Source organism: Panthera onca, chromosome B3 (assembly GCF_046562875.1).
Source record: "Panthera onca isolate mPanOnc1 chromosome B3, mPanOnc1 haplotype 2, whole genome shotgun sequence".
NCBI lineage: Eukaryota > Metazoa > Chordata > Mammalia > Carnivora > Felidae > Panthera > Panthera onca.
In genome coordinates, this window is record NC_138344.1 from 62,915,560 (window position 1) to 62,933,627 (window position 18,068).

The following is an 18,068-nucleotide window of genomic DNA, read 5'->3' on the forward strand; positions in this document are numbered from 1 at the left end:
TGCAGTCCGATGAAAGAGGCAAAGCTCCAAACTTCATAGAAAATGAAAACTTGTCCCCTCCTCACAATCCCCAGTCCAGGCCTATTGCCTGGGAGAAGCTTGAAGTTGGACAAGAGAGTCTGGTTGGCTTCCTTTTCCATCTTGAGCTTCTGGCCAAGGTTTCTTGGCCCTCCAGGATTGGTGCTGAGGTGGGGCTTGGTTGATGCAGGGGTGGAATACGGAGATGTAGGAGGGCCAGAAAAAAGCCATAAAGATGCATCCTGGTGTAAGTGGGTTCATACTCTCTGGACTGTCACTTGTCCCTTGATAGTGGTGATGTCTTCCCATATTCATAGTTGGTAGCTTACTCTGTCCTTTGTCCTTTGAATGCTGCTGGACCTCCAGCTTCTCTCTGTTGAGGGCTGTTTGCCCCTGCAGGTGGCCCTCTTGGACAACTGTCGTGACCCCAGGCCATTGCTTTCATTCCTTGGCCCTCACCTGGTACAAGGGAACACATATGATGAATTCTGAGAGTGCAGGCTGCCCCCTGTAGCTTCTTCTTTGAGTACTCATCAGCCCATCTCTGGCCCTTTAAGTTTCTCAGGAACTAGTCATAATTCACTATAAGCCCTGATTGCAGAGGACACACATCAAAGCTGTCTGCATGGGCTTGCTGAACCCCCCCTTACTCACTAGGCTTGAGGAAAGATGGGCAACGCCCTCCCTTCTCTTCTTGGTGGGTAGGACTCGGTGCCCACCCACAGCTCTCTGTCTATTCTTGTATACCCTCCAGGCAGGTGATAGTTCAAGTGTTGTAACCATTGAACCATAACTTTGAAAAATTCGCATCTTATTCTGATACCTTACTCTGGTATTTATGGTATCTTGATGCCTTGGCAAATTTTCCCAATTCCAGTGACTAAATAGTATGTTAATTTAGAAATACTTTTTTTCTACTTAAAAATTTTGAAGCAGTTTTGCTCATATCTCTTTGACATCTGCAACTGTTTTTGTTGGGGAAACATTTTGGAATCTTCTCATCCAGTTTTTCAGGGCCCATCACCATGACTTCTAAGCTCTGTGAACGAGACACTGTGCTTCCCCCCTAACCCCCAACTTCTGCATGACATGGCCCCTGAAATTTCACCCTAAGCCGCAAGGCCAGTAACTGGTTTCTTTAGGGCAGGAATGGTGAATGATACTGTTGCCTTCTTTCTCAATTATTCCATCAGATGACTCTTATAGGAAGCCCAAAGTAACATTGACTGAGGTAATTTCAGGTCATTGTGCCTTCGCCAAACAAAATTCTGAATCAAGTAACTTATTGTTCCAAATAAAGCAATTGAGCGAATGCCTTGTATTAATAGAGGTTTTGTATTTTCTGAGCGAGAATGTTTGAGGACATCTCTGCTTTGTGTTAGAGGGTCTGAGATATTTACTCCTTGATTCCCTGGGTATCCCTGTGTGCTCATTTGCACCTTTAATTACAGCTACGTTTTGTTGGGGCTTCCTGGGCAGTTTCTTAGGGCAAGAAACACTTCCAACGGCTGCTAAATGGAAAGGAAAGAATAACTCTCTGAAGTCCACCTAAGTGTGAATTTAATTTCCAGGAACACAGAGTTCAAGTGAGACTCAAGCAGAGACAAAATAATCAAATTTTGGTTTTCAGACCTTCTCACTGATGAGAATAGCACCTATTGTATTTGTCCCGTTGTTTCTGTGGCCTTCTCCCAAGGCTGCAAATCTTTAGCAGCAATGATTGTACAAATTATCAGAAGCCCTAAAGTGAAGCCCACGTGAAGGTCAGGATTAGGGGCTTGAGAGTTAACTGCCTGTTTCTCTGTGGGATGCTGTTATTCTTAAGAGTACATGGGACTTTTCTCTGAAGAGCACCAAATCATTTTTCTGGTTAGTAGCAAGTCAGTGGGCTCTAGCTAGTGAGGATCACATTAGGTGTTTAGGAAGGGTAGCTTCTTTTTTTTTTTTTAAATTTTTTTTTTTCAACGTTTTTTATTTTATTTTTGGGACAGAGAGAGACAGAGCATGAACGGGGGAGGGGCAGAGAGAGAGGGAGACACAGAATCGGAAACAGGCTCCAGGCTCTGAGCCATCAGCCCAGAGCCTGACGCGGGGCTCGAACTCACGGACCGTGAGATCGTGACCTGGCTGAAGTCGGACGCTTAACCGACTGCGCCACCCAGGCGCCCCAGGAAGGGTAGCTTCTAACCTGGCCCTGCTGTTCAGTGATGGGTTTACTGCCTCTCTTTGTGGTTGTAATTGTGAGGCAGAGATTCTTAAACCTCCTGTGCATAAAGATCACTTGTTAAAAATGCAGTTTCCTGGGGCGACTGGGTGACTCAGTCGGTTGAGCAGCTGACTTCAGCTCAGGTCATGATCTCACAGCCTGTGAGTTCGAGTCCCATGTCAGGCTCCGTGCTGATAGCTCAGAGACAGCAGCCGGCTTCAGATTGTGTCTCCTTCTTTCTCTGCCCCTTCTCCCTCCCACACTCTGTCTCTCTCTGTCTCTGAAAAAATGAATAAACCTTTAAAAAATAAATTTAAGAAATGCAGATTCCTGAGTTCCACCATCAGAAGTTTCGTTTGGTGGGTTAGACATGGAGTCTTGGTGTCTATATTTTTATTTATTTGTTTGTTTGTTTTAAATTTTAATTAATTTTTTATTTAACTTTTAAAAAGTTTATTTATTTTTGAGAGAGAGAGAGAGAGAAAGAGCAAGCACAAGTTGGGGAGAGGCAGAGAGAGAGAGGGAGACACAGAATCTGAATCAGGCTCCAGGCTCTGAACTGCCAGCACGGAGCCCGATGCGGGGCTTGAACTCACTCACTGTGAGATCATGACATGAGCCAAAATTGGATGCTCAGCCAACTGAGCCACCCAACCTCCCCTATTTAATTTATTTTTTAAATTTACATCCAAGTTAGTTAGCATATAGTGCAACAATGATTTCAGGAGTAGATTCCTTAGTGCCCCTTACCCATTTAGCCCATACCCCCTCCCACATCCCCTCAGGTAACCCTCTGTTTGTTCTCCATATTTAAGAGTCTCTTATGTTTTGTCCCCCTCCGTGTTTCTATATTATTTTTGCTTCCCTTCCCCTAGGTTCATCTGTTTTGTATCTTAAAGTCCTGAGTGTCTCTATTTTTAATGAACACTTTCTGTGATTTTGATGCTGGTGTTTCACACACATTGATCTGAGGGATGCCTGGCTGACTTCTTAGTCTGTGGAGATGACAGGTGGGCATCATGCACACTCCCAGGTTATAGAAGGGAGACGACTAGTTATTTAAGGTAAGTGCTTGAACCATTAGAAGCCCCGCCCCAACTTCTAGGGGAGTAATAACGTTGTCTTCAGACTTACTCTTGCAAAGAAAGTTGTTGGGGGGGGGAGGAGTGGGAATTTAATTTTGGTGTTATTGGTACCAGTTCTACCCACCCATCTTTTAATGGCTAGTGTTGCTTAAGGTCTGAAGGTACTGTGGAGAGAATACATACCCTAATTATGAATAGGCCGAGCCTCTTCTCAAATCGGACTTAGAAAAAGGAACTTACCTTAAAGTTTTATGAATGAGGTAATCTGATTTCCTAATTCCTCCCCTGCTGACCGTCTCCATCTCAATATATATCCTATAGGTAATAACAGAATTATTTATTTAAAAAGGCAAGAGGGGGAGTTTCTGACAGTTGCCTTTTGAGACAGACCCTTTTGTAAAAGCCATGGAGGGTTATGTGACTCCTCCCTTGTACGTGTGTGTTCTCTGCCTCTCCACCTAATGTTTCATTATGAGGTTCAGCTGGAATACTTGACTGTCGAAAAGAAACATGAGAGAACTGTCCGAAGCCACGTAAATTGGCAAACACAAAGTCATCCTAATAATTCTATGCAGACTCAAGACATTTTTTCAGAATTTCCACTGAGATTGAAACCAAAAATGTTGACAATTTACACCATCTCATGGGGATTCGTCATATACTCACCCCTAGTGTCTTGGGCTGCTTTGCCATCAGCCATTTTGGTCGTGCTGTGCTCTACCTTCTTCTGGGACTTTTTTTTAATTTTTAAATCTTTATTTATGAGAGAGGGACAGAGTGTGAGCGGGGGAGGGGTAGAGACAGAATCCAAAGCAGGTACCCGTCTCCGAGGGGTCAGCAGAGAGCCCAACCATGGGGCTAGAACCCATGGACCTGGAGATTATGACCTGAGCCAAAGTTGGATGCTTCACCAACTGAGCCACCCAGGCTCCCCCTTCTGGGACTTCTTGATACCTCTATAATTGAGGTCTTGAAATTCCACCCACGTGCCACCACTGTGGACTTTCCAGTGTCCCTGAAATGTTTTAAGCCTAAGCGTGTCCTCCAAATATCCAGTATATGTGCAGCAAGAGTCCCAAACTGGGAAACTAAGTCTTTATCAAAAGAGCCACAGGCAGTTTAGATATGGGAGTTCACATAATATAGTTACGGGTCATTTTTAGCCTGGTACCAAGGAGAACAGAGGGGGCAAGTGAGTGACCAGAAGGACCAATTCAGGGCCATTTGGCTTTGGAGAGTATTGTGGTGTGCAAATCTCTTGTTAGAATACGAACAACAAGGGAGCAGTTGGGCAGCTTTAAAAGTCTACTCCACTGCAATTTGGTGTGCTTCTTAGGCCTTTTTATTGTTAATATTAGGTATCTTTAATTTTGACTGTGGGATCTTTGTGTACTGTCTCAAGATATAGAATGCAAAACTCTAGTTTAGCTGCCCCTTTGTAACCTTTTTTTTTTTTAATCTTTATTTTTGAGAGAGAGAGAGAGCAAGAGAGAGAGTGAGACACAGACTCGGAAGCAGGCTCCAGGCTCTGAGCTGTCAGCACAGAGCCCGCTGTGGGGCTCGAACTCACAAACGGTGAGATCATGCTCTGAGCTAAAGTCGGACACTTAACCAACTGAGCCACACAGGTGCCCCTGCCTCTTTATAATCTTACCATGAGTCTTGCGCTGTTGGGGAGTTTGGCATATAGGTTGAATTGAACTCATGTACGCTGTTAACTTCATGTTAACGTCAGTATGTCGACTCATATTGAATTGAACAGCTACTAAAACTCCCAAGCTTTTATTTCATGTACTGCTGTTATGCTTCTTTTTCATCATTCTTGTTTTGATTCAGTTTAGGAGCCCAGCTTAGTACTTTGGTTTTATCATCTTTTTAAATTCATCATTCATCTAAATTCTCAAAAAAATTATTGAATGGTATAGGGAGAAAAGGTTGGAGATCTTGTGACTAGTGATCTGGTCATTGAGGTTAGTTTTAATTTACTATTCAAAAACCCTTTTGGAATAATTGTTAACAAATTATTAACTAGAACTCTCAGGTTATATTTCTTTATCTTGTTTACAAAAACATTTGGAGACACCCTCTCAGATATTTTACTGAAAGCCAGGTATATCATGTCCACTATAGCTCCTAGGCTTACTGATATAAGAAAATAAGGAGATTCTGGTATGATTGATTCTTAGTGCATCTGGGCTGGCTCCCAGTGATTACTTCTGGCCTTCCTGTCAATAATTAATTCTATGTCAGGTCGGGCAAGATGAGTTTTGCTGTATTTTTCTTCTTCCTCTTTTCCATGTGTCCAGTCTTCTGGTTCCTTTCCTCTTCTCCATAATTCCTGAAAGTTCTCCAGAGTTGGTCTGGAATAGTGCTTCTCAGACTTTAATGTGTGAGTGAATCTGCTAGGGGTCTTGTTACATTGTAGGTTCTGATTCAGGAGGTCTGGGGTAGGGCCTGAGATTCTGCCTTTCTAAGAAACTACTAGGTGCTGTCGGTCCTCAAACTATTCACGCTGTGTAGGTAGGAACTAGAAGACTTGGTGTTCTCGGTAACAGATCTAGATTTGAGTGCTCCGGTAGAGCAGGAAGGAGATCTCTGGTGGAGGTCTCTTATTTCAACACTTATAAACTCATCAGCATCTGTATACTCCAACAGTTATCTCCCTCGTTCCGTTATTTTCAGTGTCTCTTACTCCCACTGGCTCCTTTGCCCCATCCTTCTTGTATCTTTCACCTTATAGTGCCTTTCTTTCTTCTTCTGTTCACAGACTTCTTGGGAGAATAGCCTTATATTTCATTCTTCCATTTTAGTTGCTCCTGATTATTCCTCAACCAGCGACTCTGATCATGACACTCTCCTCTTAGAAACCCTTCCATGGCTCCCCAATCCTTCTGGCTCCTTATAGTGACATTCCACAACCTGGCTCCTATTTCCTTCACCAGCCCACTCATCTTACACTCCAGGAATTCCAGTCTACTTGTTGTTCCCAGGGCACATTATTTTGTTTCCAGTCTCCTTGCCTTTGCTTTTGTTGTTTATTTGTCCATAAAAGCTCTTCCCTGACTTAGTACCTGGCTAATTTCCCTCATTCTTCAGATATTCCTTTCTCTCTCTCTCTCTCTCTCTCTCTCTCTCTCTCTTTCTTTCTCTTTCTCTCCTTAGAAACTTAAGTTAAGGGGTGCCTGGGTGGCTCAGTTGGTTAAGTGTCCGACTTCGGCTCAGGTCATGGTTTTGAGGTTCGTGAGTTTGAGCCCCGTGTCGAGCTCTGTGCCGACAGCTGAGAGCCTGGAGCCTGCTTCAGATTCTGTGTCTCCCTCTCTCTCTCTGCTCCTTCCCCACTCATGCTGTGTCTCAATCTCTCTCAAGAATAAATAAACGTTAAAGAAATTAAAAAAAAAAGAAACTTTAAGTTAATATCTCTATTTATATTTGTTATTTGTATAATTCAAGAATGATTGAAATGAGGTGTATTGGTGCTTTTCCCCCTTTAGGCTGCAGCTATAACTGTAGAATTATTGGAAGGAGGTATTAACCTGACATGATGGTGGTCAGTTGTATTGAAGGATTTTAAGGATACAAAGTCACTTGGCAAAGTCATCATAAATCTTATTAAATTTTTTTTTTAAACATTTATTTGTTTTTGAGAAAGAGAAAGAGAGAGAGAGAGACAGAACATGAGCAGGTGAGGGGCATAGAGACAGGGAGACACAGAATCCGAAGCAGGCTCCAGGCTCTGAGCTGTCAGCACAGAACCTGACATGGGGCTCAAACCCACAAACTGTAAGATCATGACCTGAGCCAAAGTTGGATGCTTAACCGACTCAGCCACCCAGGTGCCCCCATAAATCTTATTTTTTTAAAAAGGGCATACTTAATACTCATCACTTTCTAAATGAAGAGGGAAGATACTTTTATTTTCTTTGGTTTAAGTTTATTTATTTATTTTTGAGAGAAAGAGAGAGAGAGAGAGAGGGAGGGAGCATGTGCATGGGGGAGAGGCAGAGAGAGAGGGAAAGAGAGAATCCCAAGTAGGCTCCATGCTATCAGCACCGAGACCCATGCGGGGCTTGATTTCACGAACCATGAGATCATGACCTCAGCCAAAATCAAGAGTCGGAGGCTCAACGAACTGAGCCACCCAGGCGCCCTGAGGTAAAATATTTTTAATTAGTTTATCATGTGTGAATTATTCCAGCTGACCTGTACAGTGTTCATTGACATAGCTTCATGGGAATGAAGCAATAAAATAAAAATGGCAAGTTTTATCAGATGAGAATATTTTCACTAATGTGGTCCACAGAGACAGTGTGAACGGTGAGGTTTTCAGATGATACTTCAGAACCTTGACGGCGTCTTGCATTGCCTGCCCGTGGGTGCAGAGTAACAGACAAGGTCACTTGCTGGCTTAGAGAGGAGCCTCTTGTAAATCACTAAACTAATTGGGGTTACTTGACAGTAGCAGGGAATACAGATGGAGAGCTGCCCGAAAAGATGCAAACACTGAGGACTTGATGGATTATTAGCTGATTATTCAAACTAGAGAGGCTCAGGACTTGAAATAAGTGAAGTCCAAAAGAAACTAGACTCACATCAGATAAAAATTTTTAATAAAATTTAAAAATATGTCCCATAGGTGTGGTTATGATCTCTCAGGCAACAAATGCAATTTGCCACCAGATGTGTCGTTGCTATGACACTTGCAGATATACGAAGGGATGGTGAAAGGTGGAGATTGAAGGGCAATAGATTTGAAACCTTATTTGCCAAATGATCTTAATGTGTGTGTTTCAGAGATAAATCTTAATCCTTTGAACATAATAGGTATTCTGTAAATGTGTGTGGAGGAAACGTGAAATATTTAAAATTCAGTGTGGGAAATAACCTTTGCTTTTCTTAAGGAATTGTTTTTTATGGTGCGGTTTTGTGCCTGCTGGGTCACATTGTGTCCTATGTTCCTGTGACTATAGAGAAAGGCATGCAAAAGAGAATAAGAATTGTCAGCTTCATTAAGGATATAGCATGTACTGATATAATTTCCTTTTCTCCAGGAAGGTGGAACTGTGGATGAATTACTTTCTAGCCGAATTGCCTGAGTTGGAGCTCTTGTCTCCATTCTCTTCCCTGATTTCCTGGTCAGTCTGTCTCTGGGTAATGACTCTTTCGGTGTATGTTGCCTTTCAGCATAATATATTTATTTGAACTGAACTGTGTGTCTGGTGGGTTGTGCCACAAAACCAAGAACCCACAGCTATAGTCATAATAGTCTATTTTGTGAAATAGTACTTGCCCGTGCCAAATTATTTCTCTTTTGAAAATAATGTTCCTGGGATAAAAATAGGATTTTAGATAAGATTAGTATCGGTTAGTGGGCCACAGGGCTTAAGAATCAGATAGTTCCTTTTATTTTATTTATGTTTAATTTTTTAAGTTTATTTATTTATTTTGAGAGAGAGAGAGAGAGCACAGAAGGGGCAGAGAGAGAGGGAGAGAGAATCCCAAGCAGGCTCCGTGCTGCCAGCGGTAGGGCCCTATGTGAGTTCATGACCTGAGCCGAAGTCAGATGCCCAACCATCTGAGCCACCCAGGTGCCCCTAGAATCACATATTTCTGAGTGTAAGCCCTCATTCAGCCACTTGCTAGCATTTTGTCTTTGGGCTAGCTTTTATTATTTTTAAAATAATTTTTTTCTCATTGTAAAATAGTAAAGAATTTTGAAAGCCTAGAAAGTTATGAAGAATGAATGTTCATATAACATATGAGCACTTTCTTATCAGTAGACATTCTTTGAAAGCCCCGTTTCATATTTATATTTATGAAATTATTTATTTAATTAATCATTTTCTAAACTTTTTTTTTAAGTTTACTTATTTATTGAGAGAGAGCATGCACATGTTCTCTCAGGGGAGGGGCAGAGAGAGAGAGAGAGAGAGAGAGAGAGAGAGAGAATCCTAAGCAGGCTCTGTGCTGTCAGCCCAAAGCCCAAAGTGGGGCTTGAACTTATGAACCGTAACATCGTGACGAGAGCTGAAATCAAGAGTTGGATGCTTAACCCACTGAGCCACCCAGGCACCCCAATCATTTAGTCATTCTTATATTTTTGGACATTTGTGGTGTTTCTTGGTTAAAACCATGATAAGTAGTGCTGTGACAAAGATCTTTTAATTAAAAAAAAATCTTTGTCCAACTCGCTATTTCCATGGGATAGTTTCTTGGGAAGGGTGTTACAGAATTTTATTTGTACATTTTTTTTTAAATTTTTTTTTTTTAACATTTATTTTATTTTTGAGACAGAGAGAGACAGAGCATGAATGGGGGAGGGTCAGAGAGAGGGAGACAAAGAATCTGAAACAGGCTCCAGGCTCTGGGCTGTCAGCACAGAGCCGGACGCGGGGCTTGAACTCACGGACCGCGAGATCATGACCTGAGCCAAAGTCGGCCGCTTAACCAACTGAGCCACCCAGGCGCCCCTATTTGTACATTTTTAATAGTGGTTTTTGAAGCGTTTGATAACCAAAATAGAGTGAAGGATAAATAATGTAATTGAGCTTCAGTTTTCTTATTTATCTATATCCTAATGGTAGGAGGATATGGGCTAATATATGCAAAGCACATAGCACAATGACTGGCAAATATTGTTAATGTTTTTGGTCTTTGCTTTAACATATCCATTGTCCATACCATATAATTAAGTGCTCAACCACCTCCATTATCTGTTTAAAAAAAAAAAAAAAAGGAAAATAAACTTTTATTGCGTGGTGTGTGTTTATTGTGAGACAGAATTTGTATGTGTGAACATCTAGCCTAATGCTCTTGTTTTTGAAAACTGCCTTAAAAATGTATGTATGAAAGTGAAAGGTAGAGGGGAAAACAGTGTTGTGTTTTTTAAAAGTAATTCTTTGAATTAAAAAACAAACTAATAGGAAATTACTACAGGCGGTGGAAAGCTTGGCCTAACTGGTCATTATATCTGTATTGGTTTTCACCTAGTATCAAAGCTTGTAATTCACAGCTCTGTGAATTTAATGTGTGTTTCACTTATATGAGAATGGGCTGATGAGAGAAGCAAGAGAGACAGAGAGGGATCAATATTCTTGATACTCCAAATTGTCAGTGTAATGAATATAATTTGAGGCCTGTGAGCCACCTCAAAAGAAGGCATAAAATGGTACTTTTAATAAATGAATCAGGGAATAATGAAATGTCACGTCTGATTTTTTCCGTTTTCACACAGTTCCTGTACAGAACAAGGCTGCATTAGTTTCTTTTTTTTTTTTTTTTAATTTTTTTAATGTTTATTTATTTTTGAGAGAGAGAGTGAGAGAGTGAGTATGAGCGGGAGAGGGGCAGAGAGAGAGGGAGACACAGAATTTGAAGCAGGCTCCAGGCTCTGAGCTGTCAGCACAGAGCCTGACGTGGGGCTTGAACTCACGAACCGGGAGATCATGACCTGAGCCTAAGTTGGATGCTTAACCAACAGCCACCCAAGTGCCCTGCATGAGTTTCTTAGGGCTGCTGTAACAGATTAGCACAAACTGAGTGGTTTAAAATAACAGAAGTTTCTTCTCTCACAGTTCAGGAAGCCAGAAGTCTCAAATCGAGGTGTACACCGGGTCGGTTCCTTCTGGAGGCCCTGGAGGCACCTCGTCCGTGCCTCTGTCCTGCCTCATGATGGCTCCCACATCACTGGTATTTCCTGATTTGTAGCCACGCTACTCCAGATTCTGCTTCTGTCTTCCTATGGCCTTCCTCCCTGTGTCTGTTCTGTGTGTGTGTCCTCTCCTAAAAAGGACACTAGTCATTGGATTTGAGGCCCACTCTAATCCAGTATGGCCTCATCTTATCTTGACCATATCTGCAAAGATCGTGTTTCTAAATAAGGTCACATTCATAGCCTGGAAGAGCTGGGGATAGGACTTGGACATATCTTTTTAGGGGGACAGGGTTTAACCCATTGCAATGGCAAATACACAAGTTTCAATAGAAACTCACCATCTCTCCTTCCTCCCCATACCCTGCCGGCTTCTCTAACCACAACTTTATCAAGTTGTGTTACTTAACTACCTGTTTCCCCCTTGCCTTTTCTATTCGCTTCAACTTTTCTGCTTGACTCTACCCTATCTACCCACGGTGATTTCTTGCTGTAAGAAATTGGTCTCCTTAACCTTCTCTCATAGCCTATTTCTCCTTTCTTTGTGCTGTTCCTCCTGCGTGGAAGGCCTTCTCTCTCTCTTCATCTAAGTAAATCTCATTTCTAAGGGCGCGGATTGTGCTTTATACTTTCTTTTTTCCTGTAGCATCTAGTCCAGTGGTAGCACATAGTATGGGCTCAATAGACAGTCTGATTAACTTTCTGATAAAGTAGAAGGATATAGACCATAGATTGGCAAGAAAATTAAATAATGGTTTCATGTGCCTGAATTCCAAAATTCAAGCTGCTTGAGAATCGGTCTCTCTTGATAGCTTAAATGGTTTAGGTAGACTATTGTCTTTCTCTTTGATTGAAAACTTCCACCCAGTATTGTATTTTAGTCTCATTCTGGTGCTATAACCTATTTTGGCTCAAAAATAGCATAAGGAGACGATCCTGACATATCAGTTACTCTATGAGAAAATTTTGTTATTTATTGTCAATACTAAGTTCAGCGTTTGGAAGATAATTTCTTATCAGTGGTATAATTTCTTTTTCATATTTATTTATTTTTGAGAGAGAGAGAGAGAGAGAGAGAGAGAGAGAGTCGGGGAGGGGCAGAGAGAGAGGGAGACACAGAATCCGAAACAGGCTCCAGGCTCTGAGCTGTCAGTACAGAGCCCGACGTGGGGCTCGAAGCCATGAACTGTGAGATCGTGACCTGAGCCAAAGTCAGGAGCTCAACCGACTGAGCCACCCAGGTGCCCCTAGTGGTGTAATTTCTGAACACGTAAATAAAACCGGCTTTGTAGTTTTGTTTTCTAATTATTATCATCATGGTTACATAGCTGGAAGAAAAGGTTTTCTCCCTTCCTTCCTTCCTTCCTTCCTTCCTTCCTTCCTTTCTTTCTTTCTTTCTTTCTTTCTTTCTTGTTTTATTTTCCAAAATATACAGTTGGTGGGATCTGTCCACGCATCTCCACCAGCAGCTGGGGCATCTCCACCCTTGGTGTTCCTGGTGTAAATTACTTGAGCTCTGTGCTTTGAAACCAGCTTAATAAGGAGCTCCTGAAGGGCTGTCTCAGCCAGGGAACCTCGAATCTTCGGTCTCTCAGAGGCAGCAGCTGGAGTTATAAGCTTATAGTTGGGAACTTTCTTACAGAGTTTGTTATATGTCGCTTTGTCAAACAAAACCAGGTTATTGAGCTTGTCCCAAACTTTGCCTTTGGACCACCTCTTTTTGGCCCTGCCCCCAGATTCACTGGGTCTTTGTCTTTTTTGGTTGACTTTCCGGTGTCTTTCTTCTTGTTGTCGTCCTTCGGCGGCATGGCGGAGCTTGGAGAGCAGTGGCCATCCCTGCAGCCTCGCTAAGGTGTCATACAAAAAAACTTAAAGGTTTTCTAATCCAGTTTTCTACCTCTTCAAAAAGGAGAAGGCCTGTAGCAACACTGACTGCTTCCTGTCCCTTGGGTTCTGTCTTATTCCAGTAAACTCCACAGTTGTATATCTGAAGGGACATATATGCCACATTTAGTCTGGGGCCCTGAAGGAGATCTAGTCAAGGCCATCCGTGGTTCCGTGGACCTTAGTGCCAGTTCTTACCATTAACAAACCCAGAGCCATTAAGTGGGTGGTGAGCAGATTTAAGTTTCTGGTTTTTCATGAACAAAAGGGCCAGGGCCAGTAGAGTTTCTTTTGTCTGGGTTATATTGAATACTTGTGCATGTGTGGTATTCGTAGCTAGAATAATGAGTAAATGTTTGCTAAGCAAATTGACTAGTGGCTGGCACATAGTAAATGCTATAAATACTTTTGAAAATAAGATAAAAAGTATAAATTGCAGTCAAAATCAGGGTATATGTTTCTATACTGCTCCGCTCCAAGAGTTCTATGCTTAGCATTTCTACAGGCTGCCAGTGGGTTGGGCCTAAGGCTCATCTCCTCAGTCTTCCATTCACCCCTGTTGTCAGATTTTTGTCTTTGTTCAGTCAACTCTCATTAACTGTAACTTTCTGCAAATGGGGACTGTCATCAGAGGGGAGCCCCTTCAGTTTTCATGTGATTTCTCCCATATAGACCGGCAAGAGCCTGGATCACAGACTGGTGTGAATTGGTACTTTTACAAAATAAGTTGACAAATACTGCTTTATTTTCTAGCTTGGAGCCGTCAAAAACTCAGCTTAATTCTTTTTTGCCTTTATGTCCACAGAAAACAGACTTTGTAAGTCTTAAGGGCCGTGGTGGGCTGGTAAGTATTTAACAACTGGCTTTGTCTGGAGAAAGCCCTGATTTGTTGTGTTTGCCAGTTTTCATGGCATAGATACTCCCACCGTGGCCAAGCTACCAATGACGTGCATAGTTGGGAAGGGGTGTGTACATTCAGCTGTCCCAAGCTGGGGTCAGGCTCCTGCATGCCACTGTAAATGGAGGATTGAGGGGATGAGCCTTAGGCCTAGCCCATGGAAGGTTTATGCAGATGCTGAGAGTAGCTCTTTCTAGTATCATTTGTTTACTATGGACATTTGTTTACTATGTCCATTGCCATGGACAGGCACTGCTTTAGGTATTGGGGATGTAGGAGTGAATCATATGAAGTCTCTGCCCTCAGGGAGCTTACATACCACTGAAAGCTGTTCAGAAGTTTCCAATTTCAACCTCTTGGGACCCTAGCATTCCCCCATTTGGGGGCAATGAGGAAAATAGCATGGGCTCATTGTAGCTTTCCTGGGTGTGAAGCAGGGATTGTGGAGGAGGCAGAATTGCTCTCTGGATTGTCTCCATCTTGGAGGTGCAGAGGCCCTAAACCTTGCAATGCCAGGAATGTTGGCAGTGTGCTAAAGAGCAGAGAAGGTAAGGGTCTTACTTGGAGTTCCAGTTCCCTAACTAATCCAGAGGATTAGTCATCAATAGGTGACTATTGATTATAAGCCATTAGTTGCCTCATTAATAGTTAATGATCTGGAAACTTACTGAGTGGACAAGATTCTGGCAACTGAAAGCATGTCAAAGCATTGCAAAGGTCTACATCCTCAAGAAGGGTAGGAAAGGGGTTGGAGAAGCTACCGATGGCAGAGCTCAGAGACAAGGATGCAGACATGCTTTTTTGAAGGATTTAGGATTCTTGGTGAAGAACCTCAAATCTTTGCTATCGACAATCACTGAGCCAGGTGGTGTGACTTGAGGGGGTGAGACTTTCCATTAGGAAGGTAGGTCCTCAAGAAACTCAAAACCTTTAGACAAGCAAAGGTAGGAAGAAAGGAGACGATTTATTCTTGAAAATCATTGTTTGGTGCTGCGTAATTCCTGCTCAGGGTTGCTGGGCTCTCTAGAACCTCTGCCTGTGCTGTTTTTCACCCATTGAGTGAATGGTTTATTCTCACACAGCATCTAATGCTGCTGCTGCCTTACCCAGTATCACCATTCTGGGAGAGGGAGATTGTGGACCGTTTACTTCTCTGTTTGTCTGGAATATGCATTGCTCCATTCATGCCGAGTCACCTCGATCTTCCTTGGAAGCAAATGCCTACCCATTTCTCATCCTGGTTTGGAATTTAATTCTTGACCGTGCAAGTTTTAGCCACATGAAGAAAACCCAGGCTGCTTTCTAGTACGAGGACCCCTCCCAGCTGCTTTGGAACAACCAGGGTGTTTCCAAGTGTGGGTTTTGGATTACCTATATCACCTTCTGGTGGTTTTTAAAATACTCTTTCCTGAAATGTGCACCAAACCTACTGAACTAAAGTCTCTGGAGTGGGATTTAGGAATTTGCATTTTGACAAGTTTCTCAGGTGATTTATAGGCGCACTAAAGTTTGAGAACCCCTGATTTAGGCTCATAGACTGTTAGGAAATAATTTCTGAGTTCCCCTGGGAGCCAACCTGTGTCCCATCGGAACAAATGCAGCCTGCTAGACCCTGCAGGTCAGCCTGGGAAAGGTCTGGAGCCTTCTTTTTCCTTTTAAGTTAGGATACCCACACAATCTGGTAAGCCAGTGAGGACAAAGCCTCTTCCCAAGAGTCGCTGTTATGTGACATGCTGCTATCAGACACAGGTCAATTAGCTTATTACAGCTGAAGTTAAATGTAATTAATTGTTTTGTTTTCAGCAGCTGAAGTTTAATTCTATGATTATGATTATGTTATGAAACCCAGACATTTGCATGGTAGTTGACAAAGAAGGAGGTCAGTATGAATAAACACTTTTTATGCCCTTGACTCCTGCTTTGTCAGTCTAGTATTTACATGCCATATGTGGGTTCTCTCAACTGGTCACGTTGTTTTTTAAAGTTTTTATTTAAATTTCAGTTAGTTAACATACAGTGTAATACTAGTTTCTTTTCTTTTTCTTTTTTTTTTTTTTTGGTGTAATATTAGTTTCAAGTGTACAATACAGTGATTCAGCAGTTCCATACAACACCTGGTGCTCATCACACGTGCCCACTTTAAACCCCATCACCTATTTAACCCATACCTCCAACCCCTCCCGTCTGGTAACCATCAGTTTGTTCTCTACAGTTAAGAGTCTGTTTAAAAAAAATTTTTTTTTAATGTTTATTTATTTTTGAGTGAGAGACAGAGCACACAAGCAGGGGAGGGACAGAGAGAGAGGGAGACACAGAATCTGAAGCGGGCTCCAGGCTCTGAGCTGTCCGCACAGAGCCTGACGTGGGGCTTGAACTCACGAACCATGAGATCATGACCTGAGCTGAAGTTGGATGCGTAACTGACTGAGTCACTCAGGCACCCCAAGAGTCTCTTTTTGATTTGCCTCTTTCTCTCTCTCTTTTTTCCCCTTTGTTAATTTCTTTTGTTTCTTAAATTCCACATATGAGTGAAATCATATGATATTTGTCTTTCTCTGACTGACTTATTTCACTTAGCATCATACTCTCTAGTTCTGTCCATGTCATTGCTAAGGGTAAGATTTCATTTTTTTTTTTTTTTTTATTTTAAATTTTTTTTTTTTAACATTTATTTATTTTTGAGACAGAGAGAGACAGAGCACGAACGGGGGAGGGTCAGAGAGAGAGGGAGACACAGAATCTGAAACAGGCTCCAGGCTCTGAGCAGTCAGCACAGAGCCCGACGCGGGGCTCGAACTCACATACCGCGAGATCGTGACCTGAGCCGAAGTCGGACGCTTAACCGACTGAGCCACCCAGGTGCCCCAAGATTTCATTTTTTATGGCTGAGTAATATTCCATTGTGTGTGTGTGTGTGTGTGTGTGTGTGTGTGTGTGTGTATAAAACCATATTTTCTTTTTTTTATTTTATTAAAATTTTTTTAATGTTTACTTATTTTTGAGAGAGAGAGAGAGAGAGAGAGAGAAAGAATGTGAGTGGGGGAGGGGCAGAGAAAGGAAGACACAGAGTCTGAAGCAGGCTCCAGGTTCTGAGCTGTCAGCACAGAGCCTGACATGGGGCTTGAACTCACAAACCATTAGATCATGCTCTGGGCCAAAGTCAGCCGCCCAACCAACTGAACCACCCAGGTGCCCTATATATAACCACATTTAAAAAAAATTTTTTTTTAATGTTTATTTATTTTTGAGACAGAGAGAGACAGAGTGCAAGTGGGGGAGGGGCAGAGAGAGAGGGAGACACAGAATCTGAAACTGGTTCCAGGCTCTGAGCTGTCAGCACAGAGCCAGACTCGGGGCTCTAACCCACGGACCGCGAGATCATGACCTGAGCCGAAGTCGGACGCTTAACCGACTGAGCCACCCAGGCGCCCCTATATAACCACATCTTTAAAAATCCATTCTTCATGGACACTTGGGCTGTCTCCATATCATGGCTATTGTAGATAATGCTACTATAAACATAAGGGTGCATGTATCCATTTGAATTAGTATTTTTGTATTCTTTGGGTAATTACTTAGTAGTTCAATTGCTGGATTATAGGGTAGTTCTATTTTTAACTTTTTGAGAAACCTCCCTACTGTTTTCCAGAGTGGCTGGACCAGTTTGTCTTCCCACTAACAGTGCAAGAATTTGTGTTCCCACCAACAGTTCCCACATCCCCGCCAAACCCTGTTGTTTCTTGTGTTGGTTTTAGCCATTCTGATAGGTGTGAGGTGATATCTCCTTGTAGTTTTGATTTGCATTTCTCTGATGATAACTGATGTTGAGCATGTTTTCATGTGTCTGTTGGCCATCTGTATGTGTTCTTTAGAAAAATGTCTGTTCGTGTTTTCTGCCCATTTTTTAATTGGATTATTTATTTTTTGGGTGTTGAGATTGGTTTTTATAGATTTTGGATACTGACCTTTTATCTGATATGTCATTTTCAAATATCTTCTCCCATTCCATAGGTTGCCTTTTATTAGGTTTTGTTGATTGTTTCCTTTGCTGTGCGGAAGGTTTTATTTTGATGTATCCCAATAGTTTATTTTTGCTTTTGTTTCCCTTGCCTCAGGAGACATATCTAGAAGGAAGTTGCTATAGCTGATGTTAAAGAAATCACTACCTGTGTTTTCTTCTAGGATTTTTATGATTTCAGGTCTCACATTTAGGTCTTTAATCCATTTTGAATTTATTTTTGTGTATGGTGTAAGAAAGTGGTCCAGTTTCATTCTTTTGCGTGTAACTGTCCGGTTCTCCCAGTACTATGTGTTGAAGACATTGTCTTT

The 18,068-nt window shown here is 42.1% G+C and overlaps 1 protein-coding gene and 1 pseudogene across 1 annotated transcript in view; one reads left to right on the forward strand and one right to left on the reverse strand.

The window, feature by feature from the left end:
• The window catches only part of GPR176 (G protein-coupled receptor 176), a 131,870-nt gene that overhangs the window by 14,349 nt on the left and 99,453 nt on the right, over window positions 1-18,068 (forward strand). The gene's annotated exons all lie outside the window — the stretch shown is intronic.
• On the reverse strand, window positions 12,278-12,765 carry LOC132668460 (small ribosomal subunit protein eS25 pseudogene; annotated as a pseudogene).